General features: G+C 40.3%; 1 protein-coding gene across 1 annotated transcript in view; it reads left to right on the top strand.

Moving 5' to 3' along the window:
• Positions 1–7,429, top strand: part of gmds (GDP-mannose 4,6-dehydratase) — a 652,848-nt gene that overhangs the window by 614,114 nt on the left and 31,305 nt on the right. The window lies entirely within an intron of this gene.

Genomic DNA, 7,429 nt, shown 5'->3' with positions numbered 1-7,429 from the left:
CCAAAACTAGAGGGCATAGGTTTAGGGTGAGAGGGGAAAGATACAAAAGAGACCTAAGGGGCAACCTTTTCACAGAGAGGGTGGTACGTGTATGGAATGAGCTGCCAGAGGATAGGAAGGGTTTGGAGGGATATGGGCCGGGTACTGGCAGGTGGGACTAGATTGAGTTGGGATATCTGGTCGGCATGGACGCGTTGGACCGAAAGGTCTGTTTCCATGCTGTACATCTCTATGACTTACAAGGCCAGCATTTGTTGCCTGTCCTTAGTTGCCCTAGAACTGAATGGCTTGTTTCAGAGGGCAGTTAAGAATCAACCACATTGCTATGGGTCTGAAGTCAGATAGGCCAGACCAGGTAATGATAGAAAATGTCCTTCTCTAAAGGGTATTAATGAACCAGATGGGTTTTTACAATAATCAACATTAGGCAAACACCAGATTTCTCTTACTGAATTCACATTTTGCCACTTACCACAATGGAATTTGAGCCCCTGTCTGCAGGGCATTAGTCTGGGTTCTGGATTATTTTTCCAATGACATTACCACTATGCAACCACCTCCCCTACTTGGAGAAATATTATAGCAGTTAAAAAAATTGTGTATTCTGAAAGGTTTTTCCAAAGGGTAGTTAGGCACAAGACGCAATAACTGAAACGGACATCTTTAAAATGCAGAGTTGACAGTGAATGCAAAAACAGAAGCAGATGGAATGTTTTCATCTCTTAAATCACATTTATGTAAAGGACTGGAGGGAACATTTTTCTAAATCAGAATTTGCTTCAGAGACAAAAGATTGTTTACCACAACTCACTTTGAAAACTGATGTTTTATCAGCCATTATTCGCAGAAGGATTAATATTAGTACCAGAAAAATCTATCACTACTTCCCGAGTGATCTGAAAATCACATGAAGAAGTTGTGGGTGAAATTCCAGTTGAGTTATTCTGCCAGCACTTGAGTGATGGTGGAATCCAAGCCCACTCTAAATAACAGGGTTGTTCCCATGGTTGGAACAGGCAAAAATATTTCCGCAACAATCCACTCCATCTGTGACCTAAAATATCAGAATGACTTCTTACCATGTTAACACAGCACAGGTGGGGCTCGGGGAGATTGACTTGCAGCTCAGAAAGTAACCACCATCTGGGAGGACAGTCAATGCCCTCTCGATTGTTTCTGGCATTCTGGAGCTTTTGCTACCAGTGCCCTGTGGAACTCAAGCCAAATGTCAGCCAGAAAAGGTTCAACTGAGTCTATCATGTGCATGTAGATTAGATTAGATTAGATTAGATTACAGTGTGGAAACAGGCCCTTCGGCCCAACAAGTCCACACCGACCCGCCGAAGCGAAACTCACCCATACCCCTACATTTACCCCTTACCTAACACTACGGGCAATTTAGTATGGCCAATTAACCTAACCTGCACATCTTTGGACTGTGGGAGGAAACCGGAGCACCCGGAGGAAACCCACGCAGACACGGGGAGAACGTGCAAACTCCACACAGTCAGTCGCCTGAGTCGGGAATTGAACCCGGGTCTCTGGCGCTGCGAGGCAGCAGTGCTAACCACTGTGCCACCGTGCCGCCCAGTTTACTTGGTAAAATTTTACAAGATGGCTTAAGAACCCCACTAGTAATATATCTAATCATGGTTCTAATACCCTGGCATTTTTGCCATGGATCAGAATTTGAAAAATTAGGAGATTGAACATATTTGGTAGAATGGTAATAAGAAATTAGACATTTCAGTTACGTGGAGGGATTAGGGAATCTGAGATTGTTCTCCACAGAGCAGAGATATAGGTGTTAAAGGGGCAATTTAGTAAGGGTGTTCAAAATCATATGGAGTTTAAAGATGTTATTACACTTCTGTTAGGCAATTGGGACTTGAAACCAGACTTCCTACCTTAGAGGTAGAGATACTACCAATGCACCACAAGAGCCCTTGCAAGTAAACTGCATTTATACTCATTCCTCTGTCTGCTAATTTAGTTAGTTCCTCAAAAATCTTAATTAAGTTTGTTAGATATGACTTAACTTATACAATTCTGTTTTGCAATCGCTCTTCAGCTCAAATACCACCAAGTATTCAGTCACTTTGTCCTTAATTATAGGTTTCAATCAGTTCCCACATCAATTGATCGAAGTTTCTTGATTTTTTTCTCCCACCTCTCTCTCATTTTTAGAATAATGGAATTACATTTAAAATCGTCCAATCTGAAGTCCTGAATCAAGAGAGGTTTAGTTGACTGTGACTGAAGTGCATATAAACTCATTGTCTACTTCCCTTAAAAACTGGAGTGCGAGGGAGGGTTTGGAATCTCCCACTCTAGGGGTTGGGGGTTGTTAGTAGAGAGAGCTGTCATGATCTGGGAGAATCCTGGGTAACAGTAAATCCTGACATTAGAACTGCTCAGGTTTAGTAGCCCTGGGTGGGTACTTTAGGGTCAAGAAACATGGTGGGGATGTGCCAAAGTCTGGAAGCAATTAGAATGTTTACAAGAGTTGGAGGCATGGAGACAGTTATGGGCTCTGAAGCACTGCCGTGTCTTAGGATGTGTCACAACTAGAGTGAGGTTTCTATGGTTTGTAATCATGTGGTAATACTGGAAAGGGTTTTCCTAACTTCTGACAGAATTAGACTACTGTACTTAGCAATCCTTTTTAAAACAGGAAATGCTGGAAATGCTCAGCCAGTCAGGCAGAATCAGCAGAGAGAGAAACAAAATAACTTTACCTTTCATCTGAACTGCAAAATATATACATTGGTTTTAATTAAGTACAGAGTCATTGGATTGTATTGAGTTGGGGGCTCTGAACTTGGAGACTGTGAAAGATCTCAACAGACAAATGAGTGAAAAGTGATGGTTTGATGTTCAGTTGTGTGCTTATGTTACATTTATTTATTTAATTGTTTAATCAAAGGACATGGGCATTGATGTTCAGGCCAGTACTTGTTTTCCATTCCCAATTGCTCTTGAACTGAATAGCTTTCGAGGTCATTTCAGAGGCAGATAAGAGTCAGTTTGTCAGATGTATGCCAGACCGGGTAAGGGTGGCAGATTAATCCCCTTAAAGGGCATTAGTAAACCAGATGAGTTTTTACAACAATCAAATTACTGAGACTACTTTTATGTTTCAAATTTTATGAATTGAATTTAAATTTAATTAGCTGCTATGGTAGGAATGTAACCTTTGTCCCCAGAGCATCAACATGGGCCTCTGGATTGCTAGTCCTTTGTTATAACCAGGATGCGACTGTGTCTCTGTGAGTTTAAAGAAAGTGTCAGAGTTAGCATTCAGCACTGTCTCAGGGCATAGACATAACAAACAAATACTTAAAGAAATATTTTGAGCAATGTCATCAATTCACTATCTTATTTTTGATGAATGTACATTTTGACAGATTTTAAACTTGTGAATTCTGTGTCATTTTACTGACATTGCATAAATGAATTTTGCACATGAAGTACAATAGTGAGAATTTACAGGGAAGTGTGACATTAGTGGACTTTTTTTTGGATAAAGCTAAATTTTCCATAGTCTCGTAGAGTTATTCTGCATTAGAGAGAGAGAGAGGAGAGAGAGAGAGAGCCAGTGGTTTAACCTAAGGGTCACAATGCCTCAGGCGAGGGGTGAGGTTGAGTGGTCCTACATGGTGACCTCAGCTGGTACGGAAGTTGAACCCACAGTGTTGGTGTCACTCTGCATTACAAACCAGCTGTTCAGCCAACCTAGCTAACCACTTCATAGCATTGTTTACAAGAAGTTAGATGATGTAAGCTGTGAGGAGGACTGTGTACAAACTACGAAAATAGGCAGTGTGAGCAGACATGTGGCAGATGAAGTTCAATGCAGAGAAGTGTGAGGTGATACATTTTGTTAGAAAGAACGTGAAAATACAATTTAAAGCGTGGTACCCTAAAAGAATGCAGAATCAGAGACACCTGGGAAAAATGTGTGCATATGGCATTAAAGGTGAAAGGATAGGAAGAGAGCAGTCAATAAAGAATACAGGATCATAGATTTTATCAATAGGTGCATAAGAGTACAAGAGGAAGGAGGTTATGCTGAACTTTACATGACATGCGTTAGACCTCAGCTGGTGCATTGTCTCCAATCCTGGGCAGTACACTTTAGGAAGGATGAATGCCTGGAGAGAGTGCGAAAGGGAATTGCAAGAATGGTTTGAAGAATGAGAAACTTGAATTATGAAGATAGATTGGAGAAGTTCCTTAGAAAGAAAAAGGCTGAGGTGTTGAAGTTTTCAAAATAATAAGGGGTTTGCACAGAAGAGATGGGGGAGAAACTGTTTCCACTCATAAAAGGATGTAGAATGAAATTGCACAGGTATAAGGTAATTATTGGAAGAAGTGAAAATGATGTGACAAAAAACTTGTTCACACGGTGAGTGGTTCAAGTTTGGAATGCACTGCCTGAAAGTGTGGTGAAGCAAATTTTAATCAGCACAATGATACTTCTACTTTAGATTCCCTACAGTGTGGAAACAGGCCCTTCGGCCCAACGAGTCCACACTGACCCTCCAAAGAGTAACCCACCCAGACCCATTTTCCCTCTGACTAATGCACCTAACACTGTGAGCAATTTGGCATGGCCAATTCACCTTAACTGCACATCTTTGGATTGTGGGAGGAAACCAGAGCACCCAGAGGAAACCCACGCAGACACAGGAAGAATGTGCAAACTCCACACAGTCGTCCAAGGCTGGAATTGAACCTGGGTCCCTGGTGTTGTGAGGCAGCAGTGCTAACCACTGAGCCACCATGCGAAGAGAGCATTAGATGACAATTTAAACAGCAACAGTATTCAGTGTTATGGAGATATAGCAGGAGGATGGCACTAAGTCACAACATGCATTAAAAAAGATGGTGCAGGGATAATGGGCCAAACAGCCTCTTGTATTACAACAATACTGTGATTTGGTGGTACGGTATTTTGTAAAAACCGGAGCTGTAGAAAATCCAAAGCCATTCAGTGAAGGGCTTAAAATTCACCTGGATACATGGATAGACTTCCTAGCATTGCTCTGAAATTTCTATTTTCCCAAATTGGAGTCGAACCTTTCTCAATAAGAACTTCATTAATTTGTCTCAGGTACTTATAAACATCCTCCATTCCTTTTCCTGCTGCTAAAGCATAGATGTATGTTTCCTTAAACTGACAAAGCCTAATTAATGTTGATTAAACAATTGATGAATTCATAACATCGCATATAAAATGTCATGAATAGAGTGTTTCTGGTATTTTCTATTACTGAGATGTTTATTTGTGCATGCATGAGATCTCATGAATCAATTCTCATGCACTTTCAAGAGAAACTGAACAGTGCAATTGACTAAATCATTTTCAGATAGGTTAAACCCAAAACACCTGCAAATGACCCTTCTGTCATTTCTTGCCACAGTACAAATGCACAAGCCAGTTATAAATAAAAAATGACATAAATTTTAATTCAAAAGCACAATTTGGCAGATGCTGGAAACTTAAAGCAAGAACAAAAATTGGCTGCAAATGTTCAGCAGATCAGGCAGCAGCCATGGAAAGAAACATTTCAGACAGATGACCTTTCATCACGACTCAGAGAAACACAAAAAATGGAAAATCAAACCAAATCTCGATACTATAAAAATGTCATAGAAGCACAAGAGAAAGTGCATAAAATATTCACATGGGTGGTTCAAGAACTGTAGGGATTACAGCCATTAGGAAAGGTTGAATAGTTTAGGTCTTCCCTTTCATCACATCAATTGTATGACACTTTTATCCTTTACTGTGTCCTATGATCCTGCCCCACTAGCTACCAGATGAAGGAGCAGCGCTCTGAAAGCTTGTACTTCCAATGAAATCTGTTGGACTATAATCTGCTATTTTAACTTTAGGAAAGGAAAGACCTGAAGGAAATCTGATAATATTCTTAAGACAGATATGTTATCTTCTTTGAATAAACTTAAGAATATTGTCAGGACTTAAAACTTTATAGTGAATGAATAACTGAAATGATGCATCTTATGCTGAGATTGCATCTGATGTTGCCCTCCTGAACGGGTTCTGCCATTTTTCAGGGTCAAACAAACACAAACAACACTTTGGTTGTGACGTATGTCATAAACTCCAGTGCCTGTCATCCATGGAGAGCATAAATTAGTTAAGAGCGGTTACATTTGATAAATTTAGTCAACTGTTTTGAAGAGGTTAGCAGGAATATTTCTGAGAATAATGCATTTGAAGTGATTGACACTGACTTGAGCAAACATTTTGATAAATTTCCTCTTGGCAGCCTGGTGAAGAAAGTAAGAAGCAGGAAGCAGAGGATAATGGTAGAAGGATGTTTCTGTGACTGGAAATCTTTTTCAGTCTGCAAGGCTCAGTGCTGGGGCCATTTGTTTTTGTGGTATATAGTAATGATTTGGACTTAAATGTAGGGGGTATAATCAAGAAGTTCCTGGATGACACAGAAATTGGTTCAGGCGGTAAATTGTGCGGAAAATAATTGTAAACTGCAGGAGGCAATCAAATGAATGCTCAGGGGAACAAAATTGCAAATGGAATTCAACCTGGAAAAGTGTGAGGTAATTACTTGGAGAGGACTAACAAGGTAAGAGTTTCCAATATCAATTATATGACCCTGGAAAGTACTGAAGATCAGGACGACCTATGTGTGCATATCATCAGATGCCTGAAGGTACCAGGCAGATCAATAACATGGCTCAGAAGAAATATGAAATACTTGCATTTATTTGCTGAGTCACAGAATGTAAGAGCAAGGATATTATGTTCGAATTCTATAAAATGCTAGTGAGATTACAAGTGGAGTACTGTGTTCAGTTCTGGTCACCACATTTGTGACAATACAATGGCTTTAAGAGGCGAACTTTGTCCTTTTGTTGTGGAGAAAGGTTGAGGCGGTGGTGTAGAGCAGTCTGCTCAAAGCCAGTAGAGTAAACAGTTTGTGACACTTTGGCTTTTGTTTTTAAAGTTGGAACAACAGAGGCGGTATAAATGGATGGGGTCAAGCTCCCAGTGAAGCAGGATTTTTAATCTTAGCTTTCTGCAGTTGCCTGGAGTCATGAAACTGGATGTGGAAGTTCTTTTTCCTGTTTCTGTTACAGCTAAAAACTGTGATTCTGTTCCTGCTGCTAAAATTACATTTGAGACAAATCTACTTTACTGAATTTGTCTTCACCAAGGGTTTGCTTATGGATGTTACTATATTGGAACAGTTAATTAGTAGTAGTTAATATATATTTTTTAGCATTCAAAGTTTGTGAGAAGATTTGTAGCTCAGGTGCTCGTTGTTGTGGTTCTGTTCGCCGAGCTGGGAATTTGTGTTGCAGATGTTTCGTCCCCTGTCTAGGTGACATCCTCAGTGCTTGGGAGCCTCCTGTGAAGCGCTTCTGTGTTGTTTCC

The sequence above is a fragment of the Chiloscyllium plagiosum genome, chromosome 29 (assembly GCF_004010195.1).
Source record: "Chiloscyllium plagiosum isolate BGI_BamShark_2017 chromosome 29, ASM401019v2, whole genome shotgun sequence".
Taxonomy (NCBI): Eukaryota; Metazoa; Chordata; class Chondrichthyes; order Orectolobiformes; family Hemiscylliidae; genus Chiloscyllium; species Chiloscyllium plagiosum.
Note: the sequence above shows the minus strand (reverse complement) of the source record. Positions and strands in the feature narration are given on the sequence as shown.